Source organism: Anabrus simplex, chromosome 1, assembly GCF_040414725.1.
Source record: "Anabrus simplex isolate iqAnaSimp1 chromosome 1, ASM4041472v1, whole genome shotgun sequence".
Lineage (NCBI taxonomy): Eukaryota > Metazoa > Arthropoda > Insecta > Orthoptera > Tettigoniidae > Anabrus > Anabrus simplex.
In genome coordinates, this window is record NC_090265.1 from 426,371,900 (window position 1) to 426,393,538 (window position 21,639).

Consider the following 21,639-nt stretch of genomic DNA (forward strand, 5'->3'; position numbering starts at 1 on the left):
TGATTTTTTTCTACTATTTCTAGATAAAAATCTTCAATTCAGGGAGGGAGACATACACGCACAGATTATTATTACTATTCTTCGATGTTCTCTAAAAGAGAATCCAGATAATTTGATCATGCACCGTCCTATTCATTTAAGCGCTTTTGAAGTAGTAGTGATCTTGCACTAATTGGTTGTTAGCTGGAGATAATCACCTTGACGTCCGGTACGCTGTGTTAATTATTCCATGTCGAGACTGAGGGTGGCTCAGTGCGGGCGCAATGCTAATAAGGACGGCCACCGGCGCCCTTAATTGTGAAGTAAAAGGAAACCACAGGCTCGGCAAAGATAAAAGAAAATTTCTGTAAGACAGATAGAATATCACATGATTAGTTGGCTAGTATATTCACTGAATTACTCTCGGAACACAAAGGAGAATGAAATGAAATAAAGTGCTCTTAGTCATACAAGGGCCGGCCCCGTGGTGTAGGGGTAGCGTGCCTGCCTCTTACCCGGAGGCCCCGGGTTCGATTCCCGGCCAGGTCAGGGAGTTTTACCTGGATCTGAGGGCTGGTGCGAGGTCCACTCAGCCTACGTGATTAGAATTGAGGAGCTATCTGACGGTGAGATAGCGGCCCCGGTCTAGAAAGCCAAGAATAACGGCCGAGAGGATTCGTCGTGCTGACCAAACGACACTGCAGGCCTTCGGGCTGAGCAGCGGTCGCTTGGTAGGCCAAGGCTATTCAAGGGCTGTAGTGCCGTGGGTTTAGTCATATAAGAGATGAGCAAAGCAAGCACCCTACCTTAAATCTTGTGTTAAGCCACAGGGCCCTGATGTTACAAACACAAATTGTTATTTATTAAATTCTACAATGTTCGACCGACAATTAAGTTCCATTCGTGTTAATGAAAAGCTAATGACAATTATATTAATCTTTATTACCGGCCTTTTCTAACAGCATGTGGATTATGTCCAGTTTTACGGGCGGATGCCCTCCCTAACACAAACCCTCTAACCATCAAATCGGGTTTTTGTGATATTTGGCAGTGTGCTGCGTTGTGTGTAATTGAAGAAATTTTTATTAAGACGAACACAAACACCCAGTCATCGATCCAGAGTAGTTAACCATATGCAGTTTAAATCCCCCCTTTGCGAGGAATCGAACCCAGGGCTCTCTCAATTGAAAGCCACTACGCTGTTCATTCAGCTAAGAAGCCTAGCGATGTTGTTGACGTAAATCTTCTCCAATATATCCGGCACTTCTTAGAGGCCTACATGTACATATTTTTCAAGATCCAAAGAACACATGGACATAGGGTATGGTTCTTCAATTAAGAAATGTTTATCTGGTATGTTTCTTGATTTTTAGAGCTTGTTTGGAAGTCCTTGTAACAATACAATGACTGAGTGATGGCCGAGTAGCATCGCTCCTGGCTTCTCACCAAGGTGGCCATGGTTTGAATTCTAGCCAATGCTGGTTGAAATGAGAAGTCGCAAACATTTGGTTACGATTCTTCGTGAACCTGTACGTTCCATGGCTATAATCATGATATTAAGTGTCACATAATTCTTTGCTCAACTTACTATGAATAGTTCGGTTATTTCCTTTCTTTTCTGCAGTTTGTTTGCTAATGCGGTGCCAGAGAGTTCTGACAGTTTGGGCTTATTCTTCTGTTTAGAACAATAGTATTTGTATTTGAATACTTCCTAAAATTTATCTTTGTTTCACCGCGTCGGGTACATTTTAAACTGTTTTGTGTAATTTTTGTTTTTACAATGAAGAAGTGTGATCAAATTTCAATATAATTATGCTATGTGGTATGAAAGATAATATATTTTCAGTCGCAATATAGATTTTGCCGGGCAGAGTGGCTCAGGCGGTTTAAGCACTGTCTTTCTGAGTCCAAATTGCCAGGTTCGATTCTAGCACAGTCCCGGTGGTATTTAAAGGTTCTCAAATAATTCAGCCCTGTACTGGTAGATTTGCCGGCAGGTAAAAGGAATCCCGCGGGACAAAATTCCGGCACCTTTGTGTCTCCGAAAACTATAAAAGTAGTTAGTAAAGCCAATAACATTATTATTAATATAGTTTTTAAATTTTTTAGCAGATACTCGAACTCCACGTAGTTGTTACATTAAAACACCTTCAAATGCCACTGACCATAGTCAAGGTCGATTTCGTTTTCCATATCATAATTAGAACGATTAAAAGAGCCAGTGAGAACGGTGAGTGGGAGGGAATGGAAGAGGGGTGTCTTTGATGAGAAACCTTAAGTCTAGTTTCTCCTTTCAACCTGTTATGGGCAGTAGTCGTTTATATTAGGTGTTGTGTAGTCGTGGTAACGTTTGTAGCGTGTTGAGATAAAACAGTATATATCCGTCAAGCTCTTCCGGATATCTTGCTTCTCATCTCGCGAAGCTGCTAATTGTGGCAGGCACGTATGTGATAAGCTCCCAAGATTTAAAGCGCGCCACCACAGTTGGTCTTTATGTACTTCACGGTGCTATTAATGTTAGCGCCTCCATCTTTCTTGCCTAATTCTGCATGTCTTAATTGGTAAAATGAGGCATGCTATGGAAATATAAACTACCCCACTGTCGTAAGAAGGAGTATCGAGATAACTACCGTACATTACATACCACACATATACATATACATATAATAATCGCGTGTGGCCTCCGAAGAGGCGTGGTGAAGGTCTTTGGAGTTTAAGCCGTACAAGCGACCTGCACGTCTCTGTGAATGGAGCCCTGCTTGTGATGAATTCTAAGGTTGAAGACGACACACACACACACACACACACACACACACACACACACACACACACACACACACAGCCCTCGAGATATAGGAATTATCCTTCTTCTTCTTTATCTGTTTACCCTCCAGGGTCGGTTTTTCCCTCGGACTCAGCGAGGGATACCACCTCTACCCCCTCAAGGGCAGTGTCCTGGAGCTTCAGATCCGTCCGGGAATTGAATCCGGAGTTCCTTGGACCAAAGTCCAGCACGCTAACCATTTAGACATGGAGCTGGACAAGTTAGTTAGAATCCCAAGTAGAATTCCGCCGTATTATTCAAGCCAAATTTGTGTCCGACACGTTGGCTCAATGGTCAGCGTTGAGGCCTTCAGTTCAGAGGGTCCCGGGTTCGATTCCCGGTCGGGTCGGGGATTTAATCGCGTCTGATTAATTCTTCTGACCCGGGAAGTGGGTGTTAGTGTTTGTTCTAACACATTCCCCTTCATATTCAGACAACACACTACACTACCTACTCCCACAGAAACACGCAATAGTGATTATATCCCTCCCTATAGGGTTGGCGTCAGAAAGGGCATCCGGTCGTAAAACAGGGCCAAATCCACATGTACAACACAGTTCACACTCGTGACCCCACCGATTTGGGAAAGCGGTAGAAAGGAAAGAAGCACCCAGGTTGTCGATAACGCAGAATCATGTGACTATCGCGTCTTATATTCAATACAAAACGTACGCATTCATTCTGTTCCCTTTGGAGACGTATGTTTAGCGTGCTGGGGAGGTGACATTAAACAGAACGAGCGTATTCGAAAACTGGGAATGTTAAGGATTCGAGCAGAATTTTTCGAAGATTCACAGGCAAGGAACTTCTTTTACATCACAACTTAGACCTTAGATGTATTAATCACCGAGCGAATGGCTGCGCGGTTCGGATCACGTAGCTGTCAGCAAACATTCGAGAGATAGTGAATTCGAACCCCACTGTCGGCAGCCATGAAGATGATTTTCTATGATTCCCCATTTTCACACCAGGCAAATGCTGGAGCTGTACTTCAATTACGGCCATAGCTGCTTCCAACTCCTACCCCTTTCCTATCCCATAGTCGCAATAATAAGTAACTGTGTCGGTGCGACGTAAAGCAAAACAAATATTATTATTAATTATTTTTTCTTTTGGCTTGAACAGTATGCCCTTCATACAAGAACAAGCGCTCGAGTGGAACATCCTGAAGAAATCTACCCTTACGATACTTCCCAAACGGTTTAGGCTCTAAAATTGAAAAGCTCATCTTTGGTTCCCGCGCTAGCGAAAATTTTTGGTCGAACTCGCGATCATGAGCTTTGAAGGCTAATACTTATTGAGCTCAACCACACGGCTCTATTTGCTTGCAGGAGATCTTCATAATCTAACAACGCTGCTGTGGGCATCTTTTATACTCCTCCTGCGAGGCTTTATCCGCGAACCTTTTTGTTTATTTTGGAAACACGTTACATTTACAAACTGAGCTCTAAATCGGATTGGGGCAAGGTGAAAGTAATGTGGCAGTCACTAACTGATCACGATGTATGCAGAGCGCACGATGGAAATGCTACCGTTAGCTTAAGCTATGTACATTATAAACTTCACGTGAGCTGTATATTAGTCAGTGCTGCAGGTGCGGTGGGAGATTATCGAGGATACCCACCCTAATGGCTCCTAAGTCCACCAACGGAAAGCTCCGCTCAGCCCTCTTAGTCACATATCACACCGTAATTACACATTTTATTCAGATTTCTATCCGTAACACATGCTCGGATTGACAGAATGCTCCGTTGAACCTCAACTTTCCAGAACAATAAATTCGATTCATCATTCCACCTGCCTGATTTTACTTGTAATTTCACACCTCCAACTTCCAATCAGTGTGCTTCAAACATTCCACTCCGAAAGATAAGTCTGTTTCTCTATATCTGATATGAAATATACAAACAGTATTTCCTTTAATATTATTAATAATAATACGTTAGAATAATAAGAGATGGAATGATAGGGCACGTCTCAAATTTAAACCTAAAAACACAAGCCATCTGGAAGGGTATCCACCTCAAACCCTGAGACAACTCTAAAAATGAGCCTGGGAAGCTCCAGTGACCGATGAAATAATTCGGATGTACTGAATAATTCTATATAATTTTAAGAGACAGAAAAGCTGCATTTTGTTTTCTCGGAAGGAAGTTCGTTTGACTGCCATACTGACTCTTATCGCTCTTTTATACACCTAACAACCGACTGTGTCAGGAATCGGTTACACAACCTTGAATATCGGAGGTTATTATCTGAGCAGCTAAGCTTCGCAGCTGCTTCCTTTCATGATTTTCTATTTAATTTGCTTTACAATGGTCCTTTCATTATATCGTTCTGTGAGGGCGGTTCATTAAAAGTTATAATTAAATTTTGAGCTTAACACTTAACATAACATAACATTCAGTGGCACTAACGATGCTCCGAATGTTATTAAGTATTCACCCGCATCATAATTCGGCAGTTACTATACTTCACGTCCGACTCGTTGGCTGAATGGTCAGCGTACTTGCCTTCGGTTCAGAGGGTCCCGGGTTCGATTCCCGGCCAGGTCGTGGATTTTAACCTTCATTGGTTAATTCCAGTGGCCCAGGGACTGGGTGTTTTTGCTGTCCCCAACATCCCTGTAATTCTCACACCACACACAACACTGTCCTCCACCACAATAACACGCAGTTACCTACACATTGTAGATGCCGCCCACCCTCATCGGAGGGTCTGCCTCACAAGGGCTGCACTCGGCTAGAAATAGCCACAAGAAATTAAAACTATACTTCACAGCCGTATGTGAAACTATGATTTGATGGAAGCTGTCCTTCGGCCTGTCTCAAGGGAGATGCAAAACTGCTGCACCCATCAAGAAATGGGAACAGGCGGTTGGTTGATTTGTAATGTAATTATTCCTGTTATTGACAAAATATTAGCTTCCCATATGAAATGACAAAATAACTAGAATATTAGCCTTTCTTAACAATAACAGTAGTATATGTTGATTTACGGCACCTTAAAGACTGAAAATAACCACCAAACAGAGAAAGGCCGTGTTAGGCGTGAAAATTAAAGATTATGTGACGTTCCTAAATCAGAAGAGGGCGGGAGTTGACCAAAGGAGTTCGGATAGGAAAGATACATACAAAGAGAGTATGCGAAGAGTTGAAGAGCCACCATAAAGGGCTAATTTTGAAATCAGAAATACTCTCTCTCTCTCTCTCTCTCTCTCTCTCTTAAACTGCGAATCCAGGATTTTGAGCTTGCACCTCCATTCCCCTTGAGTTGTGACCGGTCACTTCGCTCCTTACACCTTTCAAGGATTTTGACTGGCAGAAATGGAAACCTAACAAGTTTAATTAAACGCGTGCTTTCACGAGTACATTTATTACATCTGTTGCATATTCAGTTGTTAACAAATCAACAACATACAACCGACGTACAGTTCTGACCCAAGTAAATTGTTTCATCATACTATTTCGAAAAAAAAAAGAAGAGGGAAGAAGAAGAAGAAGAAGAAGAAGAAGAAGAAGAAGAAGAAGACAAACGAAGTGACCCATTCCGCTTCTCGGTGATATGATTTGAAATCTTCTGCTAGGTCATCTTTTAATCGATTCACTATAAATTATTGTAGGAAAGAAATTACTAAGAATAGTTTATGCGAGCTCCTTTCACCGAAGGAAAGAGGATATATTGTTAAAAAGTGCATACATTTCCTAGGGAGTTTCTTAATACTAGTTTTTTGTTTTTGGCAGTAGGAGGGCTACTTCATTTGATGCCGCCATGCGTTTTCCATGTCTTATTGCATGTGAAAAATCTATTAGAATAACAGTTATGAAGAAAGAGACATAATTATAACTTGTTACCAGGTGGGACGCATTTTAAACATTGAGGGAATGATTTGTAATTATAAAATGAGTCTTTCTCCGTTTTTCTCTTTCTAATAAAATGTTAAGCTCCTGCCTCAATGTAGGAAAATTAAATAACAGTGAAAAAAATTCAAATTAGATGTACATTTATAATTACAAAACGAGAATTAAATTGACGTGTTGAGCGCGTTCCAATATGGGTGAGATTACGAACCGTAATGGGCATATCTAACAGAAGAGATTCCAGCCCCTTTATTCTGATTTATATTACAGTACCCCAATTATACTCCCCCTGATTTCAGAACTCTGAGCTGCTATGCAGGCTGAGATTATGATGACCTAAACGAGCTCACTTAAGAACCGTACGTTACACACGATTGTAAAACTGGCTGGAACTGTATTTCTGACGTCATGTTCGTACTCTAGGTTTGAGACAAAGTATCAGCACTGCGTGATAAATACATTTTTTGAGTAAGTATGCGTCATCATTCGAAATATTAAATGGTTGCGTCTACACTGCACTTTTATTTCTTTAGAAGATTTTTAGCTCTATGCTTTTGTATGTGTGATATGCACTGTCGTGCAATCTGCTTAAAAGTAAAACGTGAACAACAGTCATAAGATGTGAACCAGGGGAAAGAGTCGATGTAGTCGTCAGTGTCTTTGTTCATCAAGGAAAAATATTGGTCAAATTCGTAACCGTTTTTTAGTGAGTCCGAGAGAAATTCTTATCAATTCCGAGGTGGTGATAAGAGAATCAGCCCTATTTCTGAGAAGATATATTTATCCGCTGTAATGCATTTGTTTAATTATACTGCCGGGCCGAGTGGCTCAGACGGTTGAGGCGTTGGCCTTCTGATCCCAACTTGGCAGGTTCGATCCTGGCTCAGTCCGGTGGTATTTGAAGGTGCTCCAAATACGTCAGCTTCGTGTCGGTAGATTTATGGGCACGTAAAAGAACTCCTGCGGGACTAAATTCCGGCACCTCGGCGTCTCTGAAAACCGTAAAAGTAGCTAGTGGGACGTAAAGCAAATAACATTATGACGATGAAGATGATGATGACGATTATTATTATTATTATTATTATTATTATTATTATTATTATTATTATTATTATTATTATTACACTTGTTTTATGGCAACTCCACTGAGGGCCAGCTTATATAATGAAGAAATATAGGCCACGGCTATAGGTAGTTTTGTTTTCACCTATGTGAATAACAGTAAGGAACAAAATGAAAGAACAATGTGATTTACGTAATTTAGTAAGAACTGTTGCAGCTTTGCCAATTTCCTTTCCTTAAATGAATCTGTATCCATTTCTGTTGCATACATATTTGGTTTTAGGCGACCACATTCAGCAGTACCTTTATTTTCACAGTCAGATATGTAGCACTGACGAAAGCAGTGTTGAAGTGTGCAAGATTATACGAGTGGCGGCGGCAGGAATTTGTAGTCTGAAGGTCAAGAAGTCCAGGGCCGTGTGTGGTTCAGACCTGGAATTGATGTCACCGGGGAGAGTGAACGCACAGTCTATGCCGCACCACCCTCGCGTTCAAAATGTTGACGCTATCGTGTATAAACCAAATGAAGGCATTAACTGGTATTCTTCTTCTTCTTCTGAAACCGGTTTGAAATTTCGAAAGAAGTGAATGTCTCTCTCTGCCGAATTCGTTAGCCTTTTTGCCTTTTATACCTAATAAGGTTGTTTCCCTATAATTACCTGGATTCAATCTGCCCCCGTTAAGTTTATTTACATGTTAGTGTGGCTGTTGTTCAAGCAGGCACTTACGTACTCTAGAATGAACTACAGGACTGGTGATTTGAATGAGCTATAGTACCACACCCAGTTGAGGAATTCGGATGAAGATAATGAAGACATACGACAGTAGAGCGACCATACATCGCTCCTCGATTTGGTGAAGGCAACTTGAATGTGTGGGAAGCCAGTGAGCAGGAAACGCTTGTGAAATGTGCATCTGGCAGAGTTCTCGTTCTCCATGTGGCAGGCATTGATCTGAACATCCCTCGCTCTGCGATTCTCTACTGCGTCAGAGAGACGGGGCCCACAAGATAGTAGTTACGTGTGCCACAGAATAGGCTAAATTGTGATAATATCACAGAGATTATTGCACTAGTTATTTCAGCCTTCATTTAGTGAATTATATCGAGAAGGTGTTCAAAGCTATTATGTTCTTCCAAATAGTATGGAGCTCTAAATATTCGACGACCTCGAACCCAGTTGAATCTGTCTCTACATAACATTGTACGATACTAAAGTGGCATAGCATGATCTATGTAGACGTATAGGGTGCCGATGTCCGACTGCTTCTCGCTAATTCGGGCGTTGTTCGAAACACTGAAGGGCCGATGACCTAAGTGTTACGCCCCTTCAATCACCAATCATCATCATCAATATTAGCCAAGCTAGTACGCTGCGCAGCCAATACGTCAATGCATTCATGATAGAACAGATAGAGCAGTTTATCAGATAGTAAATAATAATAATAATAATAATAATAATAATAATAATAATAATAATAATAATAATAATAATAATAATAATAATAATAATAATAATAATAATAATAATTGTACCGGGGGTACACCTTCTCCGTCCAGTTAAACTGCGCGCCTTCTATAAGGCCATCTATGTACATTGAACTTGAACTAATGTTATGCAAGATACTTGGGTTTGCAACAGTTAGATGTCTCTACCATCGGCCTATGCGCCCCATCTGGCGGGATTAAGGACAATTAATTCTTAAGGGAAAGTGTATTTTTACAGTTGGTGAACATTAGTTTTTGAAGATTGTTTTGTTCTTGTGTCAAGGTTGCCAACACTTCTGCCCCCTCCAACTCCTGTATCTATCAACCAATCAGAAATTTTGTGGATATTTTCTCTAGCCAATTAAAATTGTGGGTTCTGGAAACTTCCCCCTCAAAATAATATAAAAGCTGGACACTTTATGGCTGTATCGTCGTTGCCATCGCTCCAGTTTATTGTGTGCGGCGTGTACTAAAGGGACAGGGGCTGCAGGTCGGCGTTCAGACGGCCCAGCAACTCAAGGTAATGGCAAAATTTTCTTAACATGAGATAGCTCCAGGCAGATAACTTGAGGGGAAGGTTTCAAATTTCTTTTATTCATGTAAAGTTCTAATTTCATGGTTTAAATGTAGATTTTCTGCAAGCCTGAGGGCTCTGTTCAAATCCCAACTGAGTGAATAAAGAGTGATTCCCATTCAACTTGGTGTGGGGTGACTAAAGTTTTTAATCATCTAAAATTCTTAACACTCTTTTGGAATTTAATGTTTCTAATTTATTCACCCCGGCGTAGGACAGGCTCAGCCTCTGTATCTTTGGGCCATAAGCCCACTTACGGTTTTAAAATATTCTAGGAGTGCAAATGTTTCGCCTCCTAGCCTTTTGTTCATGGCCAATCATGTTAAACCTTTTCTTTTTACATTAAGGCCATTTAAAATGGGCACTCAGTTCACCTGTTTATTTTGTGATTGTTTATAGACCAGCGTGTAACAAACTGTTGAGCAATAAATTAGCCCACATCAGGGCAAAGATATGTAAACACTTTAGTTAAGAACAACCTACAGGTTGTAAGTGCGCTATTAAAAGTTTATGCCTCTGAGAGGCTGGACTATATTAACTTTTGGAGCTCAGACTCCTAGGCTGTTTAAGTTAGTGGAGCAAACATGCTCTTATATATTAGTGTAACTCTTCAGAGCTGTAATGCTCATCACCTTGTATATTATCATGTTGATAATTCTCTCTAGTTTTGTACCTGTTTTTGGACTTGTAAGTCATTGTTGTTGGAGCTGACGAGCTCATTATAAGCGAGTCTATTAAATTTGAAGAAATAAAATAAAAATGGAAAGATACGATTTCGAATTTTGTTTTGTTAAGTTTAACTCTTGTTAATTCATTGTCCACCTATTAACCGCAGCACCTTCTTACACCTCTGTGACCCACGATAATTCCCGTAATAATAATAATAATAATAATAATAATAATAATAATAATAATAGTAATAATAATAATGTTGGTTTTTGTCCCTCTAACTACTTTTACCACTTTCGGACGCGCCTTATCAAAAGGTTAGTACTTCGTAAAACAGTAAAATGGGTTCGCTTTTCCCAATGCTTTGCTTTGTAACACCAGTTGCCGTCACGCTAATATAGGCCCTACGTCTTGATAGAATATTAAAGAGGCTGGCTCATTGGTAATTAAAGTGGGTGTTAAGGTGTTAATGGTATTTGAAAATGTGACCTCTGTATTCGGAGTCCGTCTACTTCTTTATCATTAAGAAAGAGGAACCGTATTAAGTATTCTCTTTATAGTGGGCAAAGAGAACGAGGAAATTAAGATCAAAAGGAAGATTGTAATTAAAAGTTATTGCATATACATCAGCCGCCGCTTCTGGCACACCAAGTAGGCTACACGTTCTCTCTGTTAAATACCACGACACGTGAATCATGGTACATGGTTATCAAAGAAATTGTATCGCGTTCTGGGAATTAATAAAGACAAGCGGTTGATTAAAGCAGACTGGAATTCACTGCTCGTGGAGCAAATAAAATTGGGAAGCTAGATCTTTAATATTTACGCGTATTCTGGTAGTTAAAGAACTGTCGGAAACTATATGTGCAATATTTTATCTTAGATATAGTTTTAATGTAAACTGTAAGAATGTCTTCCAGGTGATTACTGTTAAATATGACGGTTATAACTGGTGGCTAGTTAGGGTGTTGGTGGTTCACGGTATTAAGACAGTGACTCTTTAAAAATTAATCTTGGCTAACAGATCTGAGAAATAGGATCATGCAATTTAGTAGCTAATAAAAATACTTTCTTTTAAGTTTAACGACAAAAACAGCCACTCTAAAAGTTACTGTACCGAATTCGTATTTCTACTTCCCGACATAGAATTCACAGTGGAAAAAATAAAATCTATAAAAACAAAGAATGAAGGAACTGTCCGATTACTCAGATTATGCCTTCAAAATTCTTCATTTTTAAAAATCATCGCTTCTCATATTTGGTGTGAACTATAACAAATGGCAAAGAATACTGGGAAGGGGAAGTTAGTTTAATTCCGGAAATATTCGTATCTCGATGTGTGGTTAGAATCTGCGCTGCCATTCTTTCCTTCCTAAGACCTATAGTGCGTCTAGATTTCTATCATCCACCTAACTCTTTCTGTTGCTTATAGCCCTCTCACCAACAAATGATTCTTATAGCACACACTAAGCTGCGGGTTGCAGAGGAGTGAACTGCGCAGGGTAATGTACGCTAATTTAAGAACTGTTGGAAACTACCATATGTGCAATATAGTTTATCTTAGATATTGTTTTTATTGTGAATTATATTATTACAAAACTATACAGGAGACAGTTGTTGAACTCCGTTACAAAAAATAAAGGAATAAACATAATGATACAGATATTTTGTAATTTCAATTTTTAAAATAAATAAAACACAAAATGTTGATTGTAGCGAATCCTGCTACCTTACTAACAAACCGCCACTGGCTGTGATATTTTTAATTATAAATACCTGAGGTAGATTTATAGCTAAAAGGTGATGCTGATGATGCTTGTTGTTTAAAAGGACCTAACGTTAAAAAGGCAATTTTCAACATCCTTTACGCCCAGTATGGATGTCAGTAAGATACTGTAAGTTCACTATCAGAGGATGGAAAACTATCCTCCGAGAACATGAGTTTAAAGTGCTGTAAGAATCTATATGCCATCCTTACTTGCACTACAACTCGAGAAGTGACTTCTCTCTTTTTAGCAACGGAACATCTGAGGACGAGGCAGAATCAATCAAAATTTCATTTCCTTTTCAATGTAGATATAAGAAGCTTACAAGAATTAAGGCTTGAGTTCTTCGTGATACCTTGTCTTATGTTCTGTAATCACATTAACCGAAGCTGGATCGACGTTCGAACAAATTAAATAATGGGTGCATTGAGAGCGTTATCAACTTTTGCGTCTTCGCGATATTTCTAGCAAAATTGTACAACAGAACAGATAATTGAAATTAATTTCCATTTCTGCTTGGGTTAATGTTGACTATTTGCCACAGAGGACACGGTTGCCGGTAATAGAAACATATGTCATCTACGCTTGAATACAGGGTGCAGACATTATAATATAACAAGAGAGATTCCTGGGGAAGGTAAATCTGTATTTATCTCGTCGGAGTTGAAGCCAAGAACATAAAGGGTGCCTTTGACATGAGTTGAATGTGGAAAATGTGCTGCGTTATGGAATATCTTCACTTTATCAGGTTTTCCTTCTCTGGTCTATCTAACTAGCAGAATTGTATGTGTAATTCAGTGAACCAAAGTATTCAAGGCTACCTACAGATAAAGATCAACTATACTATGTGATCAAAAGTCTTCAAAGTTGTCGTCTGGGTGTTCCTGTGATGCTCTGCAACAAAGGCTGTCTACTAGGCATCGGAACGTCTCCGGGAAAATTCCTCGAGGCCTGCAGGGCTTTAGCAAGCGTAATTTTTTATTAGTGGTGTGGGTTGATGGGGTATGGAGAGAAGTCACCGTCCTAGTCATGCCTGAGGTGTTTGATAGAATTGAGGTCGGGGCTCTGGCTGGCCATTTTCGGAAACTTACTGTCCATAAACCAGTCACGAACAGCATCGATATAGCCTCATCTTGCTAGATTGACTTTGGTTCTGCCCACTCCTGTCCTCAGTCTGTTCAAGGACTTCCAGTCAGACCATTCTTCATGATATCCAGGTGGCAAACGTTATGCAACTGCCATCTGTCCTGGGATGACGGAGACCTTGGATTTCCAAAGCTGTACTCTTGCAGTGTCAGGTGATCCAGTTAGTTCATCAGACGTTCGTAAGAAACTTTTTCTTGACTTCAGTATCTGGGCCGGAGGTTTATGACCATTGTCTGCAGCTAGTTTCGTTCGAATACAAGGTGGAGCAATCCCTGAAAGACAACAGAGTTTGTTAACTGGAGTAGACTTTGAGCAGCCAGTCGCTAGCCTGTATGTCTCATTGAGGGCCACATCCACCTGTCTGGCTTCGGATGATGAATACCAAACAGACATGCATATTTTCCGACGGAATAACAAAGTGCCATTGCATATGTACGGATCCACTCTTACACATGCTAATCACCACTTCTTCCTATCGAGGACATACTTGGTGCGACTCTCAGGAGTTTCATGTCCTCCTTCAGCCGATCAAGCTAATATTTCTTCGGTCAGCCACGGGGTCTGTAGAATGCCCTCCGGGCCACAGATTGTTCATTAGCTTAAGATATGGCCAAACCAACGCATATGAGACTCTCGCATTTTATGGGCAGCATGGACATCTTCATTCCTGATATGGTCTAGTCTCGTGAGACCCAGTATCCATCGGAACATGCTTATTTCCATTACATGCAGAGCTTGCTCATGTTTTACGGTGACCGGCCAACATTCGGTTTTATAAAGGGTGACTGCGCTCAAGAAACTTTTCGTAGACCTTGCCTTTTAGATGGTTGAAGTGAACTTATGACTATAAACTGTTAAACTGAACTCAGAAATAAGGTTATTAACCCTTCCGTTCCGTGGCACACTCATTTAGTTGTCCTGTTTCAAAGTTAGTGGAATTGTGATTATTTGGTTTATATGAATTCTACAGTATTTTATGTTACTTTCTTCTGCTCATTGTGTGCAGATGACACCAATGCACTAGCTCTTCAATTCTTTTGAACTGGATCAACGAAGTAAGCAAGGAGTTTGACGTTAGAATGAACACCCAGAAAACCAAATACGTGGTAATACTCGATGAGAAAATAAACAAGGCTGTTATCACTTTGAATAGGAGCACCATCGACAGTGTGTCACATTTTAAGTAACAGGATATAAACGCAACAGAGGGATCCGAATTTAGAAATCCAAAGTAGAATCAGGAATGCAAAAGGTGTTCTTCCGTAATTGGAACATCTTGTCCGCAGATATGATTTCTGCTTCGAAATTCGTTGACGTGTCGTGAAGTGTTATGCTTGACTGTGCCGAAGAGTACGGAATAAAGGCTTTTGAAACATGCAGAATGTTCGACACGTTGCTTTGTAGAGAAAATTATCCTGGGCATGGAACCTCCAACAGTGGTTCGAAATTCAAATACTGCAACCTTTATATGGGAAGCACAAAAGAGGAAAATACTCCCCAAATGTTGTCAAGCTTCAATGGGGAGAAGGCATCCGAATGGTGATTATTTTTTCTTTTCCTCGCCTTTTACCAATCATCTGAGGCTGGCACCTACGAGGATTGAGCCCACTTTTACGGTCGGATGCCCTTCCTGACGCCAGCCCTGTGAGGAAGGACGTACTCTCTATTGTGTGTTTCTGGGTGGTTGGTAGTGCGGTTGTATGTAGATGTATAATAAGACGATGATATTCATCCAGTCCTCGAGCCAGAGGAATTAAATCCACGCAGTTAAAATTATCGGTCCACCCGGGAATTGAACCTGGGGCCCTTTGAACCGAAATCCAGTAGGCTTACCATTCAGCCAAGGGGCCAGTGATAATAATAATAATCGTAATAATCATAATAATAATTTTGGACTGACGCCTCACGAACTTTTTTACGGTTTTCAGAGACCTCAAAAAGGCTATTGCGTTTCCTTGGTAACTGGTTTCATTTGAATTGACAGAAATGAATTCACAGGTGATGTTATTTTCTTCCAGACCTGTACAGTTCTCTCACTAATACCTGTATTCAAGTGAGAACAGCTCACACCTCAGTTTGCTCGGTTGTTGTGAAGTGTATGCGCGCGCGCTGCGCGAGGCGCCTGAAGTGTGACAGGCGGAGACGCAACACGCGGGGCGGGCTGGGAAGACTTCGCGTCTCCAAGCTAATCAAAGCCAGAGGTGTAAAAGCTTTATGGAGCGCAATATATTTTTACTGTTATATTGTTGGTACGTTACAAATCGACTGCTTCCCTGGGAACGGTTTTGAGGTTTTTAGCTCAACATGACTCGCGTATTGATTTCTTGAAAGTGGCAAAGCACTGTATACCAGCAAACTGAGGGTAGGGTAGGAGCTCATAATACGATATTTCACCACTTAAAGTTCGGCTAACATGTATTTCTGTTGATAACACTTCGTACTTGAAAAATGAGTTTAAAAAAGTTCCTTTACAACATACTAAATGATAATAGCGGTCAGTTAATCTAACCAGACAAATGTATCTCAAAAGACTAGAAGATCCAAAAAGAAGCAGAACAATTTAGTGAACGTAAGTTCCCAACGGGATCTTGAAAGCGGGAGGGGGATGTTTTCGGAATGCATTGAAATTTCAAAGGGGTCCTTTACATTCATGTTTTACCTCTGTACGTACCACGGTAGTTTCGATCAAGAATTAACTAGAGGCAGAATGAGAGTTTCCAGAAATGAACAAAAAACGGACGGGCTGTATCGGAAGTGCAGCCTTAGGCCTAAGGTTTATCGCGTAGAATAGGTTTTATTGATAGATGAACTAGATCGAATTAGATGGAACAACAATATTTATTGAATTGCATCTGCATCCGACTCGCAGTCCACAGGCTCCACAGGGGCTGTACGTCTGCGTGGGTGCCTCCACTATTTTGCACGGATAGTTCCCTCTGGCACGTTTTGATGTATACTTGTTGTTAGTGGATTCCGCAGATTTCCCTCCTGAATGTGTTTATCTTGAAGATGGTTTTCCGTGGTTTCCCATTTTCACACCAGGCGAATGCTGGATCTGTACCTTAATTAAGGCGACGGCCGCTTCCTTCTCATTCCTAGGCCTTTCCTGTCCCATTGTCGCCATAAGACCTATCTGTGCCGGTGCGACGTAAATCAGCTAGCAAAAAGAATGTGTTTACGGTAGTTTATGATTCATTTAGAGCGTGGGGCCGGCGTAACTAAAAGAGGGATCTCCAGAAATACCTTACTTTTTTAAAAAGCCCTTCCCGTTGTCATGTTGATTTACCTTTCACGCTCAGAAGATGAAAGTTCTCCGACAGGGCTGAGTGGCTCGGACGGTTGAAGCGCTGGCCTTCTGACCCCAACTTGGCAGGATCGATCCTGGCTCAGTCCAGTGGTACGTTAGAATCGTGTTGGTAGATTTACTGGCACGTAAATGAACTCTTGCGGGACAAGATACTGGCACCTCGGGGATTCCAAAAACCGTCAAAAGTAATTGAGGTAAAGATCAATAACATTATTATGAAAGTTCTCCTTTACCGTCAGTAAAGCGCAAAAGGAATCCAACATAGTGGGTTTTCGCTCAGAGAGTCGGCGCTACACATTACGCTCACCAAAACGAAATTTGAAAGAAATTCAAATTCTTTCGTTATAGACACTCGGGAACAAGGCCAGTATATCACGAAATGAAATGGCATGGACGAACATTTTTGATGTGGCAGTATGTGATTGAAGCCCTGATTCCTCCGTACAATTGACTAGACATTTCCTTTAAAAGTAAGTGAAAACTGCCTTCTAGATGTCAAGAACCACTGATCTCCCTTTTTTTGATCGTTGTACAACATATGTCAATGGGACATATTAAAAGTTCGTACATAAAACCGGGCACTTTCCAGTTATTATTATTATTATTATTATTATTATTATTATTATTATTATTATTATTATTATTATTATTATTATTATTATCTCTCCCATTTCACATAGGAGGCAGGGTGTTAACATTTTAATTCTTCATCTGAGTTGTTATTTACAAAATATTACTGTCTCTGAAGTACGTACGGGCACAAATATTAATTTTAGTTATTTATCGATTATAAATATATTTACTTTACCTAAGCGATAGACTTGCTAGTATGGGGCGTCTTTCATAGCATAGGCTAGAACAAATTTGTTACTCTCATCAACTTGTCTCACGTCAATCTCACCTTTGGCTTTGACACTGTGAAGGTGGTTGAGGTGAAAGCGATGCTAGTAACAACTTTCGTTTAGCAGCCAGTCCCTGTTTCGACGTGCTTAGGGTGGTGAGTGTTGCAAAAACATGAAAATCGATGCATTTTCTAGACCGTCCGTGCGATGACAGTGTTCTGTATCTCTATATTTCATTTTAAAGAGGAAGGAAAATATTGTATTTAATAACAAGAGTCCGACCTCGGTCATCAGGTGATGTACTAGTGCTCCCGTCTTGAGGTGCTAACATGGTCGTGTCACGGGGCTAGCAGAGCTCCAGCGTGGTAGCGCTTTATGTGAGTAGTAGTTTGATTCGTCTCAGTAGGTTCCATTCGTAGACGGCAAAGACAGTATCAAATAATGGAACATTTGAGGGAATTGCACTGATTTTAGCGTATGGCTTTTTGGATACATTCTGCGGAACATAAGTACATTCATCACTGCATTATGAATAAACATCTAGTTCTTGGATGTATCTGATGAAATTTGGTGTTGCCATTAGGAATTCTTCCTCCGTAAGCTCCATTTCTGCAGTCTTCCCTAATATGTTGAATGGTCTGCCATGGTGCGCCACAGTCACATGCTGGTGACGATTGCACTCCCCACTTGAAGAATGAGTCTCCACATCTTCCACGCCCTGTTCTCAATCGATTCAGTGTTGTCCATATCTTGCGAGATAGATCAAACCCAGGGACCGTCTCAGAAATGCATGGTAACAGCTGACACATTTCCGGAGCATGTTGAAGCCATTCTCTTCTCCAGGAATCATTGATGTTAAACCTAGTGGGATTATTTTCAAGTGGGGGAGGAGGATGTTTTGAGATTCTTGCGACATATGGACAATAAATTACTATATAAATCTAATTCAGGAGAACAGAGTTTCTTGTCAGCATTCCTAAACGACCAAAATCACCTAAGTGTGGCGTCGAAAGACTCATTGGAAGCATCTCGTAAGAGAAGCCATCCGATTGTCGTGAGGCGAAATCCGCGCTGCTGGATCCACAGCCGAGCACATCTATTTCCACCGCGGCGTAAAATAATATGGAAATCATCTTGAAGATGTGTAATTTGTTTCAGAATTGAGAATTGGCTCAACGAGAAAAGCAACTTGCCAATTATGGTTCGAACCTCACTATTGGTATTCGTACCAAGAAAATGCTGGGACCTTGCAACTTGGTCGCGCGGTTTGGGTCACGTAACTGTGAGCTTGCATTCGGGAGATCTTGGGTTCAAACCTCACTGTCAGCAGCCCTCTTTTGGCAGAATAAAATATTTTAGAATGGTAACCGTGAAGAGTGTTCGAGTGGTAAAAGAGCATCACGTTGGAGAAAATTTAATGAAGTAATCCCTTCTTAGAGGAGGAGATAGTCTCTAAAGGATGGGAACAAAAGCCCTTGTGCGCCCAAAACCCCATTGCCAAGCTTATGCAGTATAGCCATTGTTATTAATATCGCACCACACAGCCCTTCTAGATTCTATTAAATAGCGATTCATCCTTCTGCTATCACAGGTGCAGGCAGTGTTACAAACACAAGTAGACACCTCAAAGTACAACAGAGGCACGCCCTCGAGCGAACTGCTTTGGCTCTTTGTTTCGGTGGCTGCAATTAACATTTAAATGTTGAGCGCCACCGTATACATATATAGTTGATGTATGCCTGCCATTTCGGGTTTATTGTGGCCGTAATGTACGGTTCAGTGGACAAATATTAAACAAACGCAGGTCATCTGAATATAGACACGATAAATTTTAACTAATTACAGACATAATCAATGCGAACGGGCTGAACCAGATATTATCAATGTTATCTGATAGCCCGAATACTAATTGTTCGCAAATACAGCACTAACTATTGAAACACTAGCGTTTTCCGTTTAAAAATGAACAGGAGACCAAACAGATCATATATATATATTTCGACTCTCTATACGTCCAGTAAATATTGTACAAGCTATACGGAAGAGTATTACCATTCTTCCTTTTGTACTTCTACTGGTGAATGACAAAATTTTATCCCGTAATCATCAGAATGTCAGGCTTAATTCTTTTTCCTTGGTATAAATTCTCTCCGCTTACAGCAGCGCCCTCTCTTTAGCTAAAGCTTAGTCCAGTGCTAAGTTCATTTGTTTTCCCAAACTACGGGGTCTTCTAATTGTATTTTCGTTCTATTTCGAAAGGCTTTTTATTTACTTTTTCATACATCTCGCTGGGATACAGGGTAAATCGTTGTGAAGTGTGCAAAATATTATCAATGAAATATTGATAAGATTATAAGATCATTGAGGGAATTAGTTACCGTTTTATTTCTCGATATGTATCGCTACTAAGCGAAACAGAGAGTACCGGTGTGAATTTGCATATGCACATACAGTGAGTGGTCAGAAGGCATGGGAAGATACTGAATGTGATGTTAATAACGAGTTGCTCCTCCGCGAGCCCTCAAAATGGCAGCAGTATGGCGAGGTATCGACTCTACAGGGTGTTGGAATCGTTCTGGAGAGATCTGGACCCACGCATCTTGCACTGCTACCCACAGTTGGTCTTGTGTAGTTGGTGCGGGGTTCATGAAGCGTACACCAGGATCGACAGTATCCCATAAATGCTCGACTGGATTAAGATCGGGGGATCTGGATGGCCAATCCATGGTCCTAATTTCACTAGAGTGCTGCTCCTACCACGCAGCGGTGACATGGCGCGTTGTGCTGTTGAAACATGGCATCTTCATCAGGGTACTCTAGGGCCAGAAAGGGATGCAGATGGTCTGAAGGAATGTCCACATAACGTGCACTTGTCAGCGCTCCCTGCAGCCGGACAATGGAGCCTAATTGCGACCATGGGAACGCCACCCAGACCAGAACTGAACCACCTCCCGCCTGGAGGCAACCTTGTTGACACGCAGGATCCATAGCTTCATGCGGCATACGCCACACTCTCACGCGCCCATCAGCTCGATACAACTGGAACCGGGATTATTGGACCATACCACCATGCCACTGTTCCATGTTCCATCGCCGATGTTCGCGGGCCCATGCACGTCTTTGAACTCTGTGTCGAGGTGTCAGCAAAAGGACACAAGTTGGTCTTCGGCTGGTGAAGCCTACGAGGTGCAGTTGCCTCCTTACAGTCCTGGTAGAGATGGGTTCCTGACTCCCATCATTCAACTGGGCGGTAATCTGACTCACAGAGCGCCCAGTATGGTTCTGTAGAGGTGACGTGATGTCCGTTCGTTAAACACCCGTAGTTTTTCCCCTCCCGTGTGGCGCTTTACGCAGGTGGTAACATTCTCTCTGCGACATTGAAGATCCACCCTCGACACTGTTTACCTCGGAAACCCGAATTCACGTGTAATCTCCGCAATACTATGACCATGCGCCGTGCGCCGATGATCATCCCACGTTCAAAGTCGGTTAAGTCGCGACGTGTTGCCAACTTTACGACACTGCTGTCTGTGACAGACTGCTCATCTACGCCGCAGCTAGCCCCAACTCCCAGGGGTCATACACGGCACATTTTCAAAAGTGACTTGGTATGACTTTTGGACACTCTGTGTATTTCAGAGAAAAAATAAATAAATAAATAAATAAATTAATTAAATAAATAAATAAATAAATAATAAATAAATAAATAAATAAATAAATAAATAAATAAATAAATAAATAAATAAATAAATCCTGTTAAAGATGGCATTTTCCTCCTAAAAGTTATGTAACATATACAGTACGAGGTGCAAGTAGCTTATGTTACTTAATCTCAATATAATGCCCCATTAAGGACAATTGATGCAATGTATTAATTCAAAACCATTTTGCAATATTGCATTTCAGCTTTAATACAAATTATGAGCCAGTGATCGAAAAGCTTTGGAATGAAATACCACGATTTAGGAAATATAGTATTTAAAATTGCTTGTGTCGCTTTTAATAGCTCGAACGCTAAAATGTTTTACTGCTTTTCTAGAGTCGTTCCCAAAGTGTATTCAGTACTAATGTTTACAAATTGCAGTCCATATGAATAAAACATATTTTTGCTTTAATTTATGTGT